The sequence below is a fragment of the Manis javanica genome, chromosome 8, assembly GCF_040802235.1.
Source record: "Manis javanica isolate MJ-LG chromosome 8, MJ_LKY, whole genome shotgun sequence".
NCBI lineage: Eukaryota > Metazoa > Chordata > Mammalia > Pholidota > Manidae > Manis > Manis javanica.
Genome location: NC_133163.1, coordinates 29,924,569 through 29,945,830, shown reverse-complemented (window position 1 = coordinate 29,945,830; position 21,262 = coordinate 29,924,569). Strand labels below are relative to the sequence as shown.

The 21,262-nt window shown below is 40.9% G+C and overlaps 1 protein-coding gene across 13 annotated transcripts in view; it reads left to right on the top strand.

Annotated features, from left to right (window-relative positions):
• Positions 1–21,262, top strand: part of SIPA1L1 (signal induced proliferation associated 1 like 1) — a 394,992-nt gene that overhangs the window by 26,215 nt on the left and 347,515 nt on the right. For 9 of the 13 annotated variants that reach the window (XM_073242187.1, XM_073242201.1, XM_073242199.1 and 6 more), the window contains one exon: positions 20,830–20,924. The exons of 3 other annotated variants lie outside the window; for them this stretch is intronic. The gene's annotated coding sequence lies outside the window, so the exon portion shown is untranslated. Of the gene's footprint in view, positions 1–20,430; positions 20,562–20,829; positions 20,925–21,262 lie in introns of all 13 variants that reach the window. One more of the 13 variants, XM_073242188.1, reaches the window with a different exon arrangement.

Below are 21,262 nucleotides of genomic sequence, written 5' to 3'. Positions count from 1 at the left end.
CTTCATGTATTGTTTCCCCATGTGTTGCTTGTACCTATAGTTCTTTTTCATTGCTCTAAAGTTTTCCATTTATGAATATACAACTGTTTGTATATAGTGGACCCTTGAACAACATAGGTTTGAACTGCAAGGGTCCACTTATATGTGGATGTTTTACAGTAAATGTATTAGAAATTTTTTTTGGAGATTTGTAACAATTTGAAAAACCATTTTCTTCAGCTTACTTTATTGTAAGAGTGTGGTGTATAATACATATACAAAATATGTGTTAAATGACTTTATTATTGGTAAGGCTTCCAGTCAGTAGTAGTCTATTAGTAGTAAAATTTTTGAGGAGTGAAAAGTTATATGCAGATTTTCAACTGCAGGGGTTGGGGGTGGGGTCAGTGCCCTTAACCTCATATTGTTCAAGGGTCATCTGTTGTCTGCTCTTAATGGGCATTTGAATTTCAGTTTTCATCTTTGGCTATTATGTCCTTTCTTGTATGTGTTTTGAGGTGCACATGGGTGTGCATTTCTGTTGGGATATATCTCAGAGTTGTGTTATGACTTATGAAGTACATTTTCAACTTCTATAAAGTATATGCAAGTTCATTTTCAATCTATAAAAGGAGAAGAAAAGTAACTAGATTCACTGTTTAATTTTAAGATGAAATTCACAGCAATTCCCTCTTTTCTCGTGCTGTGTCCTCTAGCACATAAAGTGGTTTTCAGACAGAGAAAGGTAAAATAAAAAATGACGAGAGTGAAGTAAGAGAGTTCTTACACTATTAAAATAGGTAAAAATCTCCAGGCTGAAATGAATTGTTTCCCAGGACACTGAAAACTCTCTGGTTACTTTCAAGGAAACGTATCTAACTCAGAGAAATGAGAAGCTGAGAGAATCTTCTCTAATCAAGATGAAATTAGTGTCTTTGTTTTCTAGAGAAAGGAAAGTGGATTAAGGTTCATGTGAATTTCTGGCAGAAATTGAATCTAGTTTTTTAACAGGGTGTGATAACACTGAGAGAAAAAGGTAATGGTTACTTGGAGCAGGATATTTTTTGTTGTTCCATAAATATTTATTGGGCTTCTAGTTCTCCTAAGTTCCTGGCACTCCTGGTGCCAGGGGCTCAAAGGTGAATGTCAAGTTTCCAATTTAGGAGATCAGTTTGTAGAAATTATTCTTCGTACACTTGCACATATTTTTTGAATGGCTCAACTCAGGGGGAAACAAGACTGATAAACAACCATGTACCTGTGGGGAAAGTTGGAGTTCCTATGGCCAGTGTCCTCACCTGAACCTAAACTACTTGATGATATAACTGGCCTGCTGCCAGGCTACTGCTTCCACACCTGTAGGCAATAAGCTATTATTGACTGAGTCACTATATAAAGAGCTCTGCCCAGTGCTCTGGGTGGAGGCAGAGATGGAGGATTATAGACCTGCCAACTTTGGGTGCCGATGTAATTCTAGTGCTCGATCTATTGCGGGGAGAACAAGACAGGTAATCAACTCTTTTACCCCAAGAATGTTCCATTGTCATTCCTTGGTCTTATTGAATCCATAGTGAACTTGCCCAGGGCTGAAACCCATTGTCAAGACAATTGGCCCAGTCGGCAGGATCCATTGTTGACCAAGGAAAATAACAGGCTGCCTTTATGAGAGGGGTGCTCAGCAGGCTATCCCTATGAGTGGGGAGACAGTTGATTGTCCCCCAGTGGGTATGTGGTCTGAGGTAGCTTGCCTCCTAGAGGGCTGGGCCCCACCCCAGGACTGGAGACAGGTGGAGGTGACACCTGAGGCAGTAGAGGTGGCCCTTGGTATAGTAAGTAGGCCCTTTGAAACACAGTGTCCATGAAGCAGCTGAAACTGTGGGTTGGCTGCTTCTCACAGTATTAAAAAAGTCTACAGACGAGAAGAAGATGCTCCTGAAAGAGGCACAAGAAATGCAGTGCAAGAAGGCTAGCTGCGAACTGCTGTGGATTCAATGAAGAGTGAAATGGTATCAATACGAGAGCAGGCAGCACAAGAACACCAGCTGCAAAGTGCCATTGAGGAGGTAAAAACTTTGTTGGTGACCAAAATGGCATCACTAAGAGGTACTGTGGAAGAGGTAAAGCCATGAAGGAAAAGCATGGTCCCTGCAAAAAGCCCAAGAAGAGGCAGCTTGAGAACATGAGCTGCAAGGTCCAGTGGAGGAGATAGAAGGAAATTAGATGGGAAGTCAAATAGAATCTTGCAGGGGCTATGGCAACAGCTGAAACCAGAGCAGCAGTTCCAGCCGCTAAGAACAAAGAGGCAGAGGCCAGAGACAGAGCCACAAATCCAGCCTGTGTGTTTGCAAAACTTCTTGCTGGAGAGTGAGCCAACCTCACTTGAACCCACACAGGAAGATGACAGGGGAACATGGTTTGATTGAGGGGAAGGTCGAGGTACCTGCCCTGAGGGACCAGGGGGAACCGGAGGCCACATGTTGAAATAGCTATCCATTGGTCCCCAGTGAACATAAAACATGTCCTGGCTCTGGTGGACATGGGCTGAAATGTTCACTGATTTATGGCAACCCTGAGTGGTTTCCTGGGATGCTTGCTATTATAGATGGATGTGGGGGTAAGACTGTCAGGGTGAAACAAGCCTAAATCCCTTTGGAAATAGGGCATCTACCCCTACAAAGGAGTATACTGTGTATATCTCTCCTATCCCTGAATATATCTTGGGGATAGATATGCTACAGGTCTATGGTTGAAGACTACTGCAGGTGAGTTCAGACTGAGGATGAATGTGGTGAAGGCACTTCTGAGGGGACATGCTAAACACCTGTCCATAGCTTTGCCTGTGCCTCAGTGGGTGACTAATACCAAACAATAGAAATTGCCTGCAGGAGAGAAAGAAATTGGAGAAACCCTCCAGGAACTGGAAAAGGTAGGTATTATAAAGCCCATCCATAGTCCTTTCAATTCCCCAGTGTGGCCAGTAAAAAAGCCAGATGCCTCCTGACATATGACCATGGATTACAAGAGAACTGAATAGAGTCACAACCCCTGTGCATGCTACTGTCCCCTCTATTTCAGACTTGATGGATACCCTCAGCCATGAACTAGGAACATACCATTATGTTGTAGATCTTGCTAATGCCTTCTTTCCCACTGACATCGAGCAGGAAAGTCAACAGTTTTATGCCTTCACATGGGAAGGACAGCAGTGGACTTTCACTGTCCTTCCACAGGAATACCTCCACAGCCCTACCATCTGTAATGGACTTGTAGCCCAGGACTTGGCTGCATGGGAGAAACTGCCAATGGTGTGGCTCTACCATTATATTGATGATGTCATGCTCATGTCTGATTCTCTTTCAGATCTAGAAGGTACAGCACCTAGACTGCTGCAACATCTACAGGAGAAAGGATGGGCTGTGAACAGTACTAAGGTTCAGGGACTTGGTTTGTCGGTCATATTAGGGGTTGTCTGGTTGGGTAAGACTAAAGTATACCAAAAGCAGTTATAGACAAAGTTCAGGCCTTTCCTACCCCTACAACTGTGGCATTGTTACAGGAGTTTTGGGGTCTTCTAGGCTACTGGAGAGTGTTTATTCCGCACTTGGCACAAATTCTGAAGCCCTTATACCAGTTGGTATGAAAGGGCGTCAGGTGGGACTGGGATGAGACACGTGCATCTGCCTTTACTACAGCAAAATGGGCAGTGCAGGCCATGTTGGCCTTGAGTGTGATAGACCCATCATGGCCCTGTGAGCTGGATGTTCATGTGACTGAAGATGGTTATGGCTGGAATTTCTGGCAGTGGCTTGAATGAACTTGCCAACCTTTTGGATTATTGTTGCAACTCTGGAAAGGAGCAGAGATACAATACACCTTGATAGAGAAACAGTTGGCTGCTGTGTGTCACGTCTTGCTGGCTACAGAACCCATCACTGGAATGACCCCGATAAAGGGAATAACCACCTATTCCATCTTGGGGTGGGTATGACACTGGACTCAAAAGCCAAGGAGTGATGTGGCGCAAATGCCCACACTGGCCAAGTGGGGTGCATACCTACAGAAGTGTAGAGCCCTCTCTAGTAGCCCCTTGAGTGAAGAACTCCAGTGCTTGTTGGGGCCAGTGACATACACTAGTGAAAAGCAGGAAGAATTTACTTTAGAACCATTACTAGCAGAGAGTCCTTGTTGGGAGGGAAAAGCCCCTATATCCAAAGATGCATGGTACACAGTCAGCTCCAGCCATGGGCAGCCCCCAAAATGGAGGGCCATAGCTTTCCATCCTAAGACTGAGACAATTTTGGATGGAGGATGGATAGGGAAAGAGCAGCCAATGGCCTGAGTTATGGACAGTGTGGCTTGTGATCACCCAGGAGCCCTCCCTAGTAGATGTCTGCACTGACAGCTGAGCTGTCTATCGGGGCTTGACCCTGTGACTATCAACCTGATACTATGCCAACTGGATGGTTGGTCACTGACCCCTTTGGGGGCAAGAATTGTGGCAAGACTTATGGGCCTGTGGTCAGACTAAAACAATTACAGTATATCATGTGACAAGTCATTTGCCATTGGCATCCCCAGAAAACGATGAAGCAGATGAATTGGCCCAGGTGTGCTGGCTAGAAGGAAAGCCTGCCTCTGGTGTAGCCCAGTGGTTACATCAGTGTTTGTTCCATGTTGGGGCAAAAGACAATGTGGGCTGTAGCCCATTAGTCGGGCTTGCCTTTGACCTCTGAAGAAGTCAGCAGAGCCTGGCAGGAGTGCATCATATGCTCTAAAAGGGACTTACACTGGGTTCCACATGGGACAAAAGCTAAGGGGCTGATACCCCTCATCAGGTGGCAGATAGACTATATTGGGCCTTTGCCCATGTCAGAAGGGTACCAATATGCCATGACTTGTGTGGACACAGCTACTGGACTTCCGGTTGCTTTTCCTACACGTTGTGCAGACTAACAGATGACCAAAAGAGGCCTGGAGTGTCTCTTTGCTGCCTGTGGCTGACCACAGATAATTGAGAGTGAGCAAGGTACCCACTTTACTGGACAAGCACTACAAGAATGGGTGCAACAGTTGGGAATCAGATGGAAATGTCATGTGCCATACAATTCTACTACAGCAGGCATGATAGAGAGGTACGATGGTTTGCTAAAATCTGGACTGAAGTCAGGCACCAGTAGTCTGCAGGGATGGTCAGCTCGCTTATGGACAGTGCTATGGTGTTTGAATGAGAAAATCTGAAAGGGAGCCCTGAGCCCTGTAAACATGCTAACGCCCCCCTCTACAACTGCAAGTATAAACCAAGGAAGAATCATTGAAGCAGAGGTTCGGCCACCAGAATAACGTCTTGCTGCCAGCATCAACTAACTGCACTAAACCCTGGGGACTTCATTGAGTGGGCGTGGCCTTGGACATTTTGACACATGGACCAATGATGGCTGGCCCTTCTGGAACCTTGGGGACAAGGCCTGGAAGCTGGCCTCCTGTGTATTCCTGGAGTAACAGCAGAGTGACCCCCAAACATCACAGCAGTATATGCTGAATGGCCAGAAAGTAGGAGCATCTTACTGGGGAATTTTGTTTTATCATTATGGCTAATGCATGCACATCCAGTAGCACTATTTGTAGAACCCTCAGTAAACCCCAGGGGGAGAGGGGTAAACGTATGGTATGGTATACTAGACCTGGATTCGGCCCTCTTCCTGCTATAGTCCTATCACAGGACCACTCTGTTGCATGCATCCTACCTGGTGGACAAGATTTGCCTATGTTGGTGTCATTAAAATGTGTCTTGCTGCCCTTAAAGTCTTTGTGGATTGGGCCCACACCATAGCAAAAACACTACTTGCTGGGGTGCATGGAGCTTCCTATCTGTACCACTAAGTGTGAGGCATGAAGTCATCAGAGTAGAACTGGTTTTGAATATAGCTGAAATAATCTCAGGCTTGAGGAGGATTATAATTTTTGTTACCTGTATCAAAATTTTATTGTATCTTAATTTTTGTTATTTTCTCAATGTTTTTATCTCTCTGTTGCTGTTGTGGAATTCAGTTACAGTGCTCCAGCTTTCTTGCACAGGGACCATTGCAGAAGATTGAGATCATGTAGATAGTGAGGCAACAATTCTGGAGGAGTCTTGTGGGGGGAAAGTTGGGGTTTGTATGGCCAGGGTCCTCACCTGAATCTAAACTACTTGATGTAACTGGCCTGCTGCTAGGCTACTACTTCCACACCTGTAGGGCAATAAGCTGTTATTGACTGAGTCACTATATAAAGAGCTCTGCCCAGGGCTCTGGGTGGAGGCAAAGATGAAGGAGGATTACAGACCTGCAGACTGTTGGATGTGGACGTAATTCTAGTGCTCGACCTATCGCTGGAATAACAAGCTGGGTAATAAACCCTTTCACCCCCAAAAAATTCCTCGGTCTCACTGAATCCATAGTGTACTTGCCCAGGGCTGAAACCTGTTGGCAAGACAGTACCAAATATTTGCAGAGTGCCTGTAAAGCTTGTTTTGAAATGCTTTGTAACAATAACTGGGGAAGAGAAGGAAGAGAAAGTCTTTGAAGAGGTGACATTGTTTCTAAAATAGGAAGAGACTAGGGAAAAGTGGATAGGATGGGGAGGGCAGGTAGGAGCTGGGGCTTGAGTGAGTGTAAGAGCATTTCTGCTGTATGGGTAAAGTGATTATGAAAAACTTTCTGGAAATGAGAAGACTTGTTGGCCTCACAGTAAAAGGCTTTGTTTTGCATGCCATGCTGAGGATTTGGGACTTTTATTTTACATGAAGGAGGTGGTCTGGGAAGATTTTAAATACCCAGGGAGCAGGATGATCAAGTCTGTGTTTAAAAAGTTTGCTAATAATGGGAAAAGTATAAAATAGTAATATGAACTTGAGGAAACAGGAAACTCTTATAAGAGTGAAGGTAGAGATTATAGGTTGGCCAAGAGGCTAAGAAAAGGAGCAGATTTTAGAGGGATTTAGGTGAAACTAAAATATGTCATTCTGTGCTAACCTTGTTTTCTTCTTAAAATAATTTTAAGAAGACTAGATAGGTTATTAGTTTAGGAAATGCTTTTGACTTTGACAAAATGTTTAGTTTAACAAAATGCTGTCCTTCTGAACAAGATGGAAAATATGAAGTGGGCATTGGGTGGTTTGGTAGCTCACTAAGTGTGCTTTAAAACACTAGATTTTCATGGATTTGCTTCAGCTGGGAGGGAAGCCATTGCACCTGTGCTGTGCTGTTGGACTCTGTGCTTCTCTTGGTTACAACTTTTATCTCTGATTAAGGTGGCTTTACTGGTGACAAATTTACATGTGCAGTAAAATTAGAAAGGCAAGGTCATGTAGTAGTTGGCCTAATCAGATTTTTAAAACATGTATATTCAAAGAAGTGAAATTGGTTAGGGAGGGCAGAAATTTTATTTTGTAATATTTAAAAAACAATATACATAGGTACATAAACAGATAAACAGTGTATCTGTGGTATGAAATTTTCATGGGGGAGTGATTAAGAAAAATATGAAAGTGAAAGTGGAAAAAGTTTGACAGACATTCCTTTGAAATAACTCATGAGTTGGAATAATGAGATAAAACTTATAATATAATTAGGTGGAGATATGTCAACATTTCTACATTGAGAACCAGAAACAACCCCATTTTAGGATGGGAATATTTATTTATATGTTCATGTGAAGGAAAAAAAATTAAGTAGAATTGTGTTTCTTTGTTAATTTTATTTGACTTAAAACTCAGTGTGAGTCTAGAGGGAGGGTATTGTTGAGAACAAAGTTAATGCAGTCTCAGGCTTCATTTATAAAAACAGAAGTTACAGAGAGGAGCCAATATGGTGGCGTGAGTAGGGCAGCAGACATCTTCTCCCAAAACCATATATATTTTTGAAAATACAACAAATACAACTATTCCTAAAAGAGAAACCAGTGGATACAGTACAACAGCCAGGTTACATCTACATCTGCGAGAACTCAGCATCTCATGAAGGGGGTAAGGTACAAGCCATGGCCTGGCCCGAGCGCGCCCCCCACCCCAGCCCACCAGCAGGAGGAGAGGAGTTGGAACGGGGAGGGAGTGAAAGCCGAGGACTGCTAAACAACCAGCTCTAGTAATTCGTGTCGGGAGCACAGACACACAGTGCATGGTGTGCTGGATATTGGAGAAATGGAAAAGCAAAATCTGCAAGCAGGTCCCCACAACCCACTCACCTGGGACAAAAGAAAAGTGATTGCCTTCTGAAAGTCTTAAAGAGACAGGGACCTTACAGCTAGATGGAATCATTCCAGCATATGCAGCCCAGTAGCTGGGAATCCTGGAGAACTCCAGACACCCTAACCCACTCGGCGGCAGCACAGCTCTGAAACCCCTCACGGCAATAAGCAGCCTGTCAGTCATTTCCCCGGCTGGCGCGACCCCAGACATAGTGGCCCAGTAGCTTGAGAGTGGGAGCGCAAGCCAGCGAAGGTGGTGGCCGAGTGGCCCCGGAGTGACCACACCCCCAGCAGCTGCCCAGAAACTCCTCCTGGCACACAGATGCCAGGGCCAGACCCAAAGGCCACCACCAGCACACAGCTGTCTGGTGCAGGCAGAGGGGTGCCGCCATTCTCGCAGTAGAGCACACCCAGCTCGCCTGCCACTCCCTGCAGGGCGCTGGGCTACCCTGACGGCGACCCAACCCACAGCAGCTTAGGGGATTAATCCGGAGCTGCTCCAGGAGTGCTGGTAACCGACACAGGCAGCAGAGAAGGGCAAGGCAACCAGCAAACAGGAAAGGAGCTGACACACATGCTACCTGCCTACAGTTACCTCTATCACCATGAAAAGGCAGAAGAATTTGGTCCAGTCCAGAATTACCCAGACAACCCCCAAGAGAGGGCCTGGGGAAATAGATTTAACCAATCTTGCTGAAAAAGAATTCAAAATAAAGGTCATAACCATGCTGACGGACCTGCAGAGAAATATGCAAGAGCCAAAGGAGCAAGTAGGGTGGGAGAATACAGAAATAAAACAATCCCTGCAAGGACTTAAGTGCAGACTGGATGAGGTGCAAGAGGCCATTAATGGAATAGAAATCAGAGAACAGTAACACAGAGAAGTTGAGGCAGAGAGAGATAAAAGGATCTCCAGGAATGAAAGAATATTAAGAGAATTGTGTGACCGATCCAAATGGAACAATATTTGCATTATAGGGGTACCAGAAGAAGAAGAGAGAGAAAAAGGGATAGAAAGTGTCTTTGAAGAAGTAATTGCTGAAAACTTCCCCAAACTGGGGGAGGAAATAGCCTCTCAGATCACAGAAGCACACAGAACTCCCAACACAAGGGACCCCAGGAGGACAACACCAAGACATATAATAATTAAAATGGGAAAGATCAAAGACAAGGACAGAGTATTAAAGGAAGCCAGACAGAGAAAAAAGGTCACCTACAAAGGAAAACCCATCAGGCTGTCATCAGACTTCTCAACAGAAACCTTACAGGCCAGAAGAGAATGGCATGATATATTTATTGCAATGAAACAGAAGGGCCTTGAACCAAGAATACTGTATCGAGCATGATTATCATTTACATATGAAGGAGGATTAGACAATTCCCAGACAAACAAAAGTTGAGGGAATTTACCTCCCACAAAACAACTCTACAGGATATTTTAAAGGGACTGCTCTAGATTGAAGGACTCCTAAGGCTAAATAGATGTCACCAGAGAAAATAAAATCACACCAAATAAAGCAGACCAACCAAATACTAACTAAAGGCAAAAAATAAACTCAACTACTCATAAAAGCAGTACAGAATAAAACACCTAACATATAAAGAATGGAGGAGGAGGAATAAGAAGGGAGAGAAATAAAGAATCATCAGACTGTTTATAATAGCTTAATAAGAGAGTTAAGCTGGACGGCTAGATAGTAAAGAAGGTACTCTTGAACCTTTGGTAACCACAAATCTAAAGCTTGCAATGGCAGTAAGTCAATGTCTTTCAATAATCACCATAAATGTAATGGATTGAATGCACCAATCAAAAGACACAGAGCAATAGAATGGATAAAAAAGCAAGAACCATCTATATGCTGCTTACAAGAGACTCACCTCAAACCCAAAGACATACACAGACTAAAAGTGAAGGGATGGAAAAAGATATTTCATGCAAACAATAGGGAGAAAAAAGCAGGTGTTGCAGTACTTGTATCAGACCAAATAGACTTCAAAACAATGAAAGTAACAAGAGATAAGGACATTACATAATGATAAAGAGGTCAGTCCAACAAGAGGATATAACCATTATAAATATATATGCACCCAATACAGGATCACCTACATATGTGAAACAAATACTCACAGTATTAAAGGAGGAAATAGAATGCAGTGCATTCATTCAGAAAATAAATAAGGACACAGAGGCACTGAACAACACACTAGAACAGATGGACCTAACAGACATCTACAGAACTCTACACCCAAAAGCAGCAGGATACATATTCTTCTCAAGTGCACATGGAACATTTTCCAGAATAGACCACATACTAGGCCACAAAAAGAGCCTCAGTAAATTCAAAAAGATTGAAATTCTACCAACCAATTTCTCAGACCACAAAGGCATAAAACTAGAAATAAATTGTACGAAGAAAACAAAAAGGCTCACAAACACATGGAGGCTTAACAACATGCTTCTAAATAAACAATGGATCAATGACCAAATTAAAACAGAGATTAAGCAATATATGGAGACAAATGATACTGACAGCATAAAGCCCCAACTTCTGTGGTACACAGCGAAGGCAGTTCTAAGAGGAAAGTATATAGCAATCCAGGCCTATTTAAAAAAGGAAGAACAATCCCAAATGAATAGTCTAAAGTCACAATCATTGAAACTGGAAAAAGAAGAACAGTGGGAGGCCCAAAGTCATCATAAGGAGGGATGTAATAAAGATCAGAAGAAATAAATAAAATTGAGAAGAAGAAAACAATGGAAAAAAATCAATGAAACCAAGAGCTGGTTCTTTGAAAAAATAAAATAGATAAGCCTCTAGCCAGACTTATGAAGAGAAAAAGAGAATCTACACACATCACCCGAATCAGAAATGGAAAAGAAAAAATCACGATGGACCCAATGGAAATACAAAAAATTATTAGGGAATACCATGAAAATCTATATGCTAACAAGCTGGAAAACCTAGAAGAAAAGGACAAGTTCCTAGAAAAATACAACCTTCCAAGACTGACTAAGGAAGAAACAGAAAAACTTAAGAGACCAATTACCAGCAAAGAAATTGAATCAGTAATCCAAAAACTACCTAAGAATAAAACCCCTGGTCCAGATGGATTCCCCGCCCATTCTCCTTAAAGTTTTCCAAAAAATAGAAGAGGAGGGAATATGTCCAAACTCATTCGATGAAGCCAGCGTCACTCTAATACCAAAACCAGGCAAAGACCCCACCAAAAAACAAAATTACAAACCAATATCCCTGATGAACAAAGATGCAAAAATACTCAACAAAATATTAGCAAACTGAATTCAAAAAAGTACTTCAAGAGGATCATATACCATGATCAAGTGGGACTCATCTCAGGGATGCGAGGATGGTACAACATTTGAAAATCCATCAACATCATCCACCACATCAAAAAAAGGACAGAAACCACACGATCATTTCCATAGATGCTGAAAAAGCATTTGACAAAATTTAACATCCGTTCATGATAAAAACTCTCATCAAAATGGGTATACAGGTCAAGTACCTCAACATAATAAAGGCCATATACGACAAACCCACAGCCAACATCATACTTAATAGTGAGAAGCTGAAAGCGTTTCCTCTAAAATCGGCACAAGACAGGGATGTCCACTTTCCCCACTGTTATTCAACATAGTACTGGAGGTCCTAGTCACGGCAATCAGGCAAAACAAAGAAATACAAGGTATCGAGATTGCTAAAGAAGAAGTCAAACCATCACTATTTGCAGATGACATGACAGTGTACATAACAAGCCCTAAAGACTCCATTCCAAAACTATTAGAGCTAATATCTGAATTCAGCAAAGTTGCAGGATACAAAATTAATACAGAGAAATCTGTTGCTTACCTATATACTAATGATGAACTAACAGAAAGAGAAATCAGGAAAACAATTCCATTCGCAATTGCATCAAAAAGAGTAAACTACCTAGGAGTAAACACTGAAAACTACAAGATACTCATGAGAAATTATAGAGGACACTAGCAAATGGAAACTCATTCCATTCTCCTGGCTAGGAAGAATTAATATTGTCAAAATGGCCATCCTGCCTAAATCAATCTATAGATTCAATGCAATGCCTATCAAAATTCCAACAATATTCTTCAACGAACTGAAACAAATAGTTCAAAAATTCATATGGAACCAAAAGATCTCGAATAGCCAAAGCAATCCTGAGAAGGAAGAATAAAGCAGGGGGCATCTTGCTTCCCAACTTCAAGCTCTACTATAAAACCACAGTAATCAAGACAATCTTTTACTGGCACAAGAACAGAGCCACAGACCAGTGGAACAGAATAGAGACTCCAGACATTAACCCAAACTTATATGGTCAATTAATATACAATAAAGGAGCCATGGACATACAATGGGGAAATGACAGCCTCTTCAATAGCTGGTGTTGCAAAACTGGACAGCTACACGTAAGAGAATGAAACTGGATCATTGTCTAACCCCATACACAAAAGTAAATTCAAAATGGATCAAAGACCTGAATGTAAGTCATGAAACCATAAAACTCTTAGAAAAAAAACAAAGGCAAAAATCTCTTGGACATAAACAGGAGCGACTTCTTCATGAACATACCTCCCAGGCAAGGGAAACAAAAGCAAAATTGAAAAAGTGGGACTATATCAAGCTGAAAAGCTTCTGTACAGTAAAGGACACCACCAAGAGAACAAAAAGGCATCCTACAGTATGGGAGAATATATTCATTAAAAAAAAAAGCTTTTTGTTATAGTATAAAAATACAGAAAATTGCAAAAAGCATAGGTACACAGTGGGAGGGATTTTTGCAAAGGGAATATACCTACGTAATCAGCACTTAGGTTGAGAATAGAACATTGCTAGACCCTCAGAAGGCATGGTTCCCCTTGACTACTAACACCCCAGCTTAGTGTTTTGTTGGCCGGTTTGTGAGCTTTCTATTAATGGGATCATGTGTTGTAATACATTCTTTTGTTTTTGGATTCTTTGACTCAGTGTCATTTATGAGATTCATTCTTGTTCTTAAAGTATTTGCAGTTTATTCATTTTTGTTGCTCTAGTGCATTCCATTCCGCTCTTTTCTGTCTTTGGCTAGTGACTAGTGCTGCTTGGAATGTTCTTCTGTGTGTCTTTTTGGTGAAGACGTCATTAGGGGGTGCAGTCGGGTGGAGTTGAGAGGTCATGGAGTATGTATGTGTATATTTATGTTGGTAGATACTGAGAAACAGTTTTGCAAAGTGCTTACGTTAATTTACCTGCCTCTCAGCTGCACCTGAGAGAGAGCTCCACCCTCTCTGCCACACTTGTATTACCTGCCATTTAGTTTTGGCTGTTCTGGTAGGTGTGTAGAGGTACTCCACTGTGGCTTTAACTTGTATTTCCCTGTAGACTAATACATTTGAGAACTCTTTCATATGTTTATTGGCCATTCTGATGTCATTTTTTGGGGTGATGGAAATGTTCCATAACGTCATTGTGGTGGTGAGAGTAAGGCCGACAGGATGTGCTCATAGTCTGAAATTGGGGTGTGAGAGAGAGGAGTCAAGAATGGCAAAATAGGTTTCATTTTCATTTTTTTGCCTAAGCCACTGGAAGGAGGGGAGTTGGGATGTAGGAGAGACAGAAGTACAGAAAATCTGGAGCAGGGGTATCCAGACTTCTGCATTTTACAGATGTAATTTTTAAAAATGTGCAGCATTTTATAGAGAAAGGCCATATGAATACTGAAATGATAAGAAGGATATAATCTCAGAAGAAAGGGCAACTCTTTAAATCAGGTAAGTCTAGCTTTATGAAATCTTCACAAACAAGTTCTTGTTTTCTTGTTTCTTTGAAGACGTACAAGTGCAGGTATTGTTTTTCAGACTAGTTTTGGGTATCACTGAACTGCAACATTACGTATGTATCCTTTGATTTCAGTACTGTTATAACAAATGAGCATGATATCTGTACTTAAACTTTTTAGTAAGATTGATTGAGGTTAGAATCTAAATATGAGAAACCATAAAAAGACTTTAGAGTAGGCCATGTGTCATTTCTAGCCTGGAAATAACTTCATTTCTTAAAAAAAAAAAGAGAGAGAGCCAGATGCATCCAAAAGACACATATGGTGCACGTGGAATCATAGTAAAGCTAGATACTCATCTTAGTAAATTTTTTGCTGAGAGGCTCTATAAAACTATTGTTTTGAAGTAGTCATGCTCTGAGTTTTCTTTAGCAAATTGATTTGCCTTGTCCTTAGGGAAGAATATAGTTACATTTTAACTTTTGTTTATTCCTGTTCTTCTCATCACCAGTGTTAAAGCTAGCACACTATAAAGTATTTGATAAAAAGCAACTCAGGGCAGCAGAAGGTGCAATGGTACTGCAGAAACAAAGGTGGAGCTCTGCTCTGAGGGCCTGTGACCCAGAGCTTGGTTGGCACTGACTTGAGTAGATTTGTCTTGAATCTCCATTGATGCATATTCGTGCTTTCCTTTGAATTGAATACCCACTTTTTATTTGGCAGAGCACTGAGATACCTTCTGAATATCAGTGTTATTAATTGGCTTCAGAAGTGTGTGAGTGATCTTCTATATAAAAGTTTTGCCTTTGAGTATTACCTGAGAAACATTTTATGTACTTTCATAGCACAGAGGAATTTGATTATTCAAAGATACCAAATGTCCTTGGTAAAATTCTATTGCCTTTTTAAAGAACAGTTTTATTAACAACTTATTACTTTCCCCATCTTTGCCAACTGATTTTATAGGACTTAATAACTTTCTACCAAAAAGAGAATTTTAACATGTATAGCCACCTGTCAGCATTTCCAGCCTGCATTTGGTGTTAGGTAATAGTGTAATATTTTCGTTACCTGATGTGTCTGTGTTTTTAACACGATTATTTTGCCCTGAGGGATGGGAGAAAATAAGCGAAAAGTTCAGTGCTGCTTGTGAATTAAGTTGTGCCTTGGCACAGAGCGCTGATCATTTTGGCATTCAAACAGCATTAGATCACCTTTCTGCAGCTTGGGAATGTTCTGAGAGTGCTACCTAATGCTGCACGATTCTCCACAGACTTGAGCTGTTATAGAATAAGTGATGTCTATTGTAGCCTTTGTTTTCAAACACCTTGCCAAATTATTGTCATCAGGTTCTTTATTGATAGAAAATTAGCTAAGCAAAAATCATTTTCTTCTCCTTGCGTGGTAGAGGTGATGAAATTTATGAGAAAGTATGTATAGGGAGAGGTTAGAAATGTTGGTTATGGATTTGAGCCCTGACTGGAAACAAAGAACTCTTGACTTACAGTGGAATGTTCTGTGTGTTACTTGTATCTTTGCATCTCAACTCTTATATGTAGAAATAAAGAGTATGTACTACATGGACTTGGTCAGGGTTACAGATACCAGGATCTTTCCTAGTTAGTATAAGCAGAAAGGGGTTTACTCAGGGTGATAGGTAGCTTAGCAAATCATCGAGAGGGTTGAAGAAAGAGACTGTAGGCTAGTTTCTGGGAACAGGTGTCAGGATGGCACTGCTGGACTGGCCCTTGAGGAGCTTCTGCTCCTGCCTGGGTTCGGCTGCTCCGAATGAGGAAACCAGAGCCAGAATCACTCCACGCTGTCCGCCAGCAAAGTGGATGCCATGCACCGTGCCACCTTGCGTCTTCCCCCACATAACTCGGCTCTGAAGGAGTCCCAGGTGTTGGCACCTGCTTGGCAGAACCTGTATCCTAAGTCTGCCTGTGCTGTAGGTCAAGGAAGGCAGGAGATGTAGTCCTCCCCCAACCAACTGGGTTATTTGCTTTCTTCTTAAATTCTCCATTGGGAAGGTGGGCACTACACAGTAGGGAACTATTACACTGTGATGAGAAAGGACCAAAGATTTTGGGCCCCCTGAATAAAAGATGCTCATTACAGTACCTATTTGAGAGAATAAAATAGAATACTAATGGGTTATAAGCAACTTCTAAGGAATTCTACAATTTAAAAACATTTTTTAAAATTGTGGGTGGTGGTGGTACATCAAAAATATTTAAAACCTCAGCAGTTTCGTGCTTATGTTCCTTGGGAATTTCCATTTTAGTCTAATAAGAGTGCGATGATAATAAAGCCAAGACAAGAACACCCCCCCTATGTATCAGGTTCTTTTGTCCTTGGTGAGCTAGTCAAGACCCATTCTTGTGAATCTCAATTCGAGAGGGAGAGTTGAGACTTTATGCACGGGTCAGTATAAATCTTTTACTTTTACTTGAACAACAAATTGAAGTGTACGAATCTGTGATGATTAGCAGAGCGCACATCTGTATGATTTTTCATATATGGTTATTTACCGAACTTGTGTTCTTAAATGGACTTAGCCCTGGAAGGACTTAGAAATCATGTGCTCCCATATTCTAATTTTATAGTTTTGGAGACTGAAACCCAGGACTTGCCCAAGATTATATGGCTGGTTGGTGGTGAGGCCTCCTGATCTCAGAGCCCCATCCTTCCCTACCACACTCCCTAGGAAAGTAACAGTTTCTCCACATTGAGAAAAAATTTCAGTGCCTCCTGGGTTCCATACCGATATTTCAGTTCTGATGTAGTGGGGGGTGTCTCAGTGGGGTAGCTGGTTGGATAAGACTGATGCTCTTATATGTGTCAAGTAAATACTTGGACATTTGTTCTTGGGTTTTAAGGAAAATGAATCACAGAAGTAAGAGTTTTGTTCAAAAGAACATCTGGGGGAAAAGTGCACAAGGAGCATGGCCAGCTGAGGATGTAAGTAAACTAAGCTGCAAAAACGAAGGGGGTTTACGCACAGCTCTCTTCTGTTTTCTCTGGGCTGTTCAGTTATTTGCTCATACACAATGCTTTTGATGAGGCATCAGCTATTAACATGCCTAGTCAGCACAAGGTAAAAATTACTAGGAAACTTCAGCCTGGCTCATTCTCACTTCCCTGGAGTCTGTGCTCAAATGCGGCCTTTGCACTGAGTCTTAACCCTGATCCACTTTAGTAAGATTACAAGTCACTGTCTGTCCATGCATTCCCGAATCCCCTTGTTCTGCTGCACTGGCCTTTTTCTTTTCAGTAGCACATATCCCCTCTAACATTACGTATATGTGTCCCTTACGATTTTTCTGTATGTTTACTGCTTATACTTATACATTATTTCTATATAGTATGTTTATTGTGTGTCTCCTTCATTAGATTACAGGCTCCACGGAGGCAGACTTGTCAGTTTGTATATTCCCAGCATGAAGGCAGAGGTGCCTACCCGGCAGTAGATACTCAATAAATATATGTTGAATGAATGAATTTGGCAAAAGCAGCTACTCTTTCAGATTGCTAGTAGTAAAATGACAGATCCTCAATCCTAGTGATTATTTTGTTCACGAACTCATTGTGGATGGCAAAAATCATCAGTTGGCATGTAAAGAAAAATTATTATCAGGGTGTGAGTTACATGATTACAGTATTCTAGAACCTCCTTATTTGGCAATAAGCAAGGAGCTTGAATTCAGATTTAAAAAAAATAACTGAATTTTCAGATACAGTGGAACCAATTCTTTAGATTTAAAATGAAGAGTACTAAATCGTGAAAATGCGCAGATTCTCAAATGCAGACTTGGACCATAGCTAATTTTAAAGATAATTGATAAAGATTTTAATTTTCAACATTGTGGCAAATTAAGCCAGGTTTCAGAGAATCCCTAATGAGATATTGGGGGAGGAAGGAGGAAGTAATCAAGGTCTCCATAGAGTTTTGGGAAAATGCTTCAGCAGTCACCCAGATGTGAAAATGTATTTCTAAACCTTTTTTCAAAATGCTGAAACATGAGACAAGGAGATACATTTAAAGCAGATAAAATCCACAGTGTTCTAAAATTTCATTTAGCTAAGCTGGTGGTTCATTCTCCTAGTAAGTTCTAGGGCATTACAAATATGTCTAGGCAAAGAGATATTTGACTTTTAGAATTCAAGGGGAATAAAGATGATACTTAAAGTTGTAGGAAGATTCTAAGAAACCTAGAAAATACCTTAGAAGGCAAACATTCTGACTTTTTATATAAGCTTAAGCTCAGAACTTAAATGACTTGCCCAGCGCCACATAACTAATACATGTAAGAATTGGTACTAATTTTTGTCACAAAATTTCATCCTTAATAAGAGAGGAGGGTACAAGCCTCTCTTTGGAGGTAACCCAGAGGGCAGTTAGGAATTTGTTTAGAGACTGATGTTTTATCTAAAAAGTTTTTAAAAATACATGCAGATATTCCATCCTATGCAAGAAATTTGTGTGTTTTTTTTTTTAGTTTGCAAAAATGTGCTTATTTGGGGAATTGTAATTTAGAATTAGAGGAAATGAACAGAATGAAAGATCACTTTAGGTTATTGTCTTAGAAGTGTTAAAAAATCAGAGTTTTAAAGAAAACTGCAATGGGGAAATAAATCTTATAGTGATAATACCTTATTTAGAAAGTATTTTCAACCTCAACTTGAAAAAGGATCGTGTCAGTCCGGGGAAAGGAAATCCCGGGGCAAAATACCTCTAAAAACCAAAATCAGCCAAAGGGAGAAATAAAATTTAAAACCCATTTATTTCTCACAAACTTCAGTCCCAGTCCGTCTTCTCTTCTCCAGCAGCAACCACCGGCCCTCCCCCTCACCTCTGAGGTACAGATAAGCCCTCTGTTGCCCAGGTAATCACCCATTGATAAGGAGATGAACTTCTCCACTCCTGAGGAAAGGTGCAAATGCACTAAAGCCATACTTCTTTACACCTCTGAACGCCTGTTGATATGCAGATGTACCAAAGCCAGGCGAGATATTCTGGAAATATTACAATTTTACCCACAGATCACTATTTTTGTCATTCAACATTCATTTTAAGTGAAGTCAGATGTCATATTTTGTATCTTAATGCTAGAGGTACTGGTTTGGAAGCAATCAGTGTTAAAAAAAGGAGAAAGGGATGATTTGTATATATAATTTGTACATACTATTTTGCTGACCATAAAATTAGACTGTACTTGTTGGAAGAAAGACAGCCAACCCTGGTGCTCTGCCCACCCTGGTCAGGGAATGCTCTAAAGGCCTTTACTTCTTAGCATTCTGTGTTATTTTTTTTGAAACACATAGTTAAATGAGATTTATGATGTAAGTGAGTTGTAGCTTGATTTTAATATGATCTAAAATATCATTTCCACAATTGATTAGAGAGCAACAGTGTGATAGGAAGAACACTGAGCTGGCAGTCAGGAGATTGATTTAATCTTACCTATAAAACAAAGGGTTTACAGTGGTAATGAGGTATTGGAGTGTCTTCCAGCTTTAAGAGCTATTGATTGCTTATTATCTTAGTGCCTCTGTACACATATTTACTAAAATTGAAATGTACAAACAGGGTCCGTATTCAAGTTTCATTGTCTCCACACAAAACATTTCCCTTGAGATGAGTATTTTGGAAACCAGTCTTCCTGGCCAGTGAGTTCTGCGGTGTGACTATCAGAGGAGACATTATGCAAGAACTTACTTGCTGAGCAGTCACTGGTGGCTCATGAAAGGTCCTTCTTACCTAACAGGTGAGCTATGAGTCTCAGCATTTTTGAGACAACATCCTAAGACATGAGGAATTTTCAGATTGGGCCCAGAATCGTTAGTAATTGGACAGTTGCTACCGCTGAGCATTGTGCCACTTGGAATCCTTTTATTAGTGTTGAAAATTTTCATCTGAATTTTTATTGGCTTGTATTTGCAGATTTTTCCAGTGACTGTAGGTGTAAATGTAAGGTGACCTTTAGCAGAAGTGTGCACACAATTGTTTTACCATGCCAGTGTCATGTACCCATGGTCTTTCTCTCCTTGAAGGTGTATTGTTATATGTGCTTTGAGTTAACCTTGTACCATCCTGGCTGGTTTACTGGCTATAGGTGGATGTGTGAAATACCCTACAGAATTACTGGATTCATGTCCCAATCTGGCAGAATCATGTGTTTTGAAGTTCAAGTATGGTTTCTGTTGGCAGGCATGTCTTGGCAAATGGTAAGAGTTACCTGTGGGTGGGAAAATGTGGCCGTGGTTAAGATCACTGGGCTGGAAGCCCTCATTCCACAGATATGCAGCTATTGTAGTTTAGTGCCCAAGAGAGATTAGTTTGTCATATTTTAGAAATCACAGCTTCAAAATCAGAGAAAGCTTTAAAGTCTCTGGATTATTTTGTGATTTAGCTCTCATTTTTCACAGCTTGTGGATTTGCAGTTTTGAAGAAGTTTGCAGTTTGTTCAAATAGCGGCTAGATAAAAAAAGCCAAAGGTCTCCATGAAAGACTCACTTCGAGACTGAAGAAAGCCTTTATTCCTCTTTCATTTCACAAGGTAACACAGTATTAGAGCAGATGGAAGGCTAGAGCTTGAGATTAAGTTGGATGAAAACTTCACCAGCCAATTGGCTGACTTTTAATGGTGAGATAGGGAGAACCACCCACGTTTTCCTTTTTGGATTTGAGTCACAGAAAACAAGTTTCCTGCAGAAACCATTTGGCTTTAACAAGTGTACGGAAATTTCATCTTTGAACAAACTGATGTTTTTATTCTTCATTGTCTTGTGTTTCAAATTAATTATTTCCCTCTTTTCAATCGATAGGTTCAGTTTCAAATTTGAATCTCCTGTAGGAATGACTGTATCCTAATTTCCAAGATACTTGTATGAGAGGCAGATCAAAGGGATCATACTTTTAGGTAAGAAATCTACTTTTACTTTATCTTAATAATGCAGCTACTTTGGCAGAAGTCTGGAGATTCCCCCCTCTCAATACCTTTTCATCTGACTAGAAGTATAGGTGAACTTTTTAAAAGGTGTCAAGTTGAATGCTCTAGACAGGTTTCCACCCATTTTTTATTACCTAAGAAGTGTCAGTGCAGTTGGCTACTTACTGGATAAGCAATATGTGATGGCAGTTAAAGCACACATTCCTTCACTTAAAATGGCTTATGAAACTATTTAAGTTATCTTTTAGGGGACAGAAATTGACCTTGGAATACTACTTCCCTTTTGTGATTAATTGATCAGTCTATCA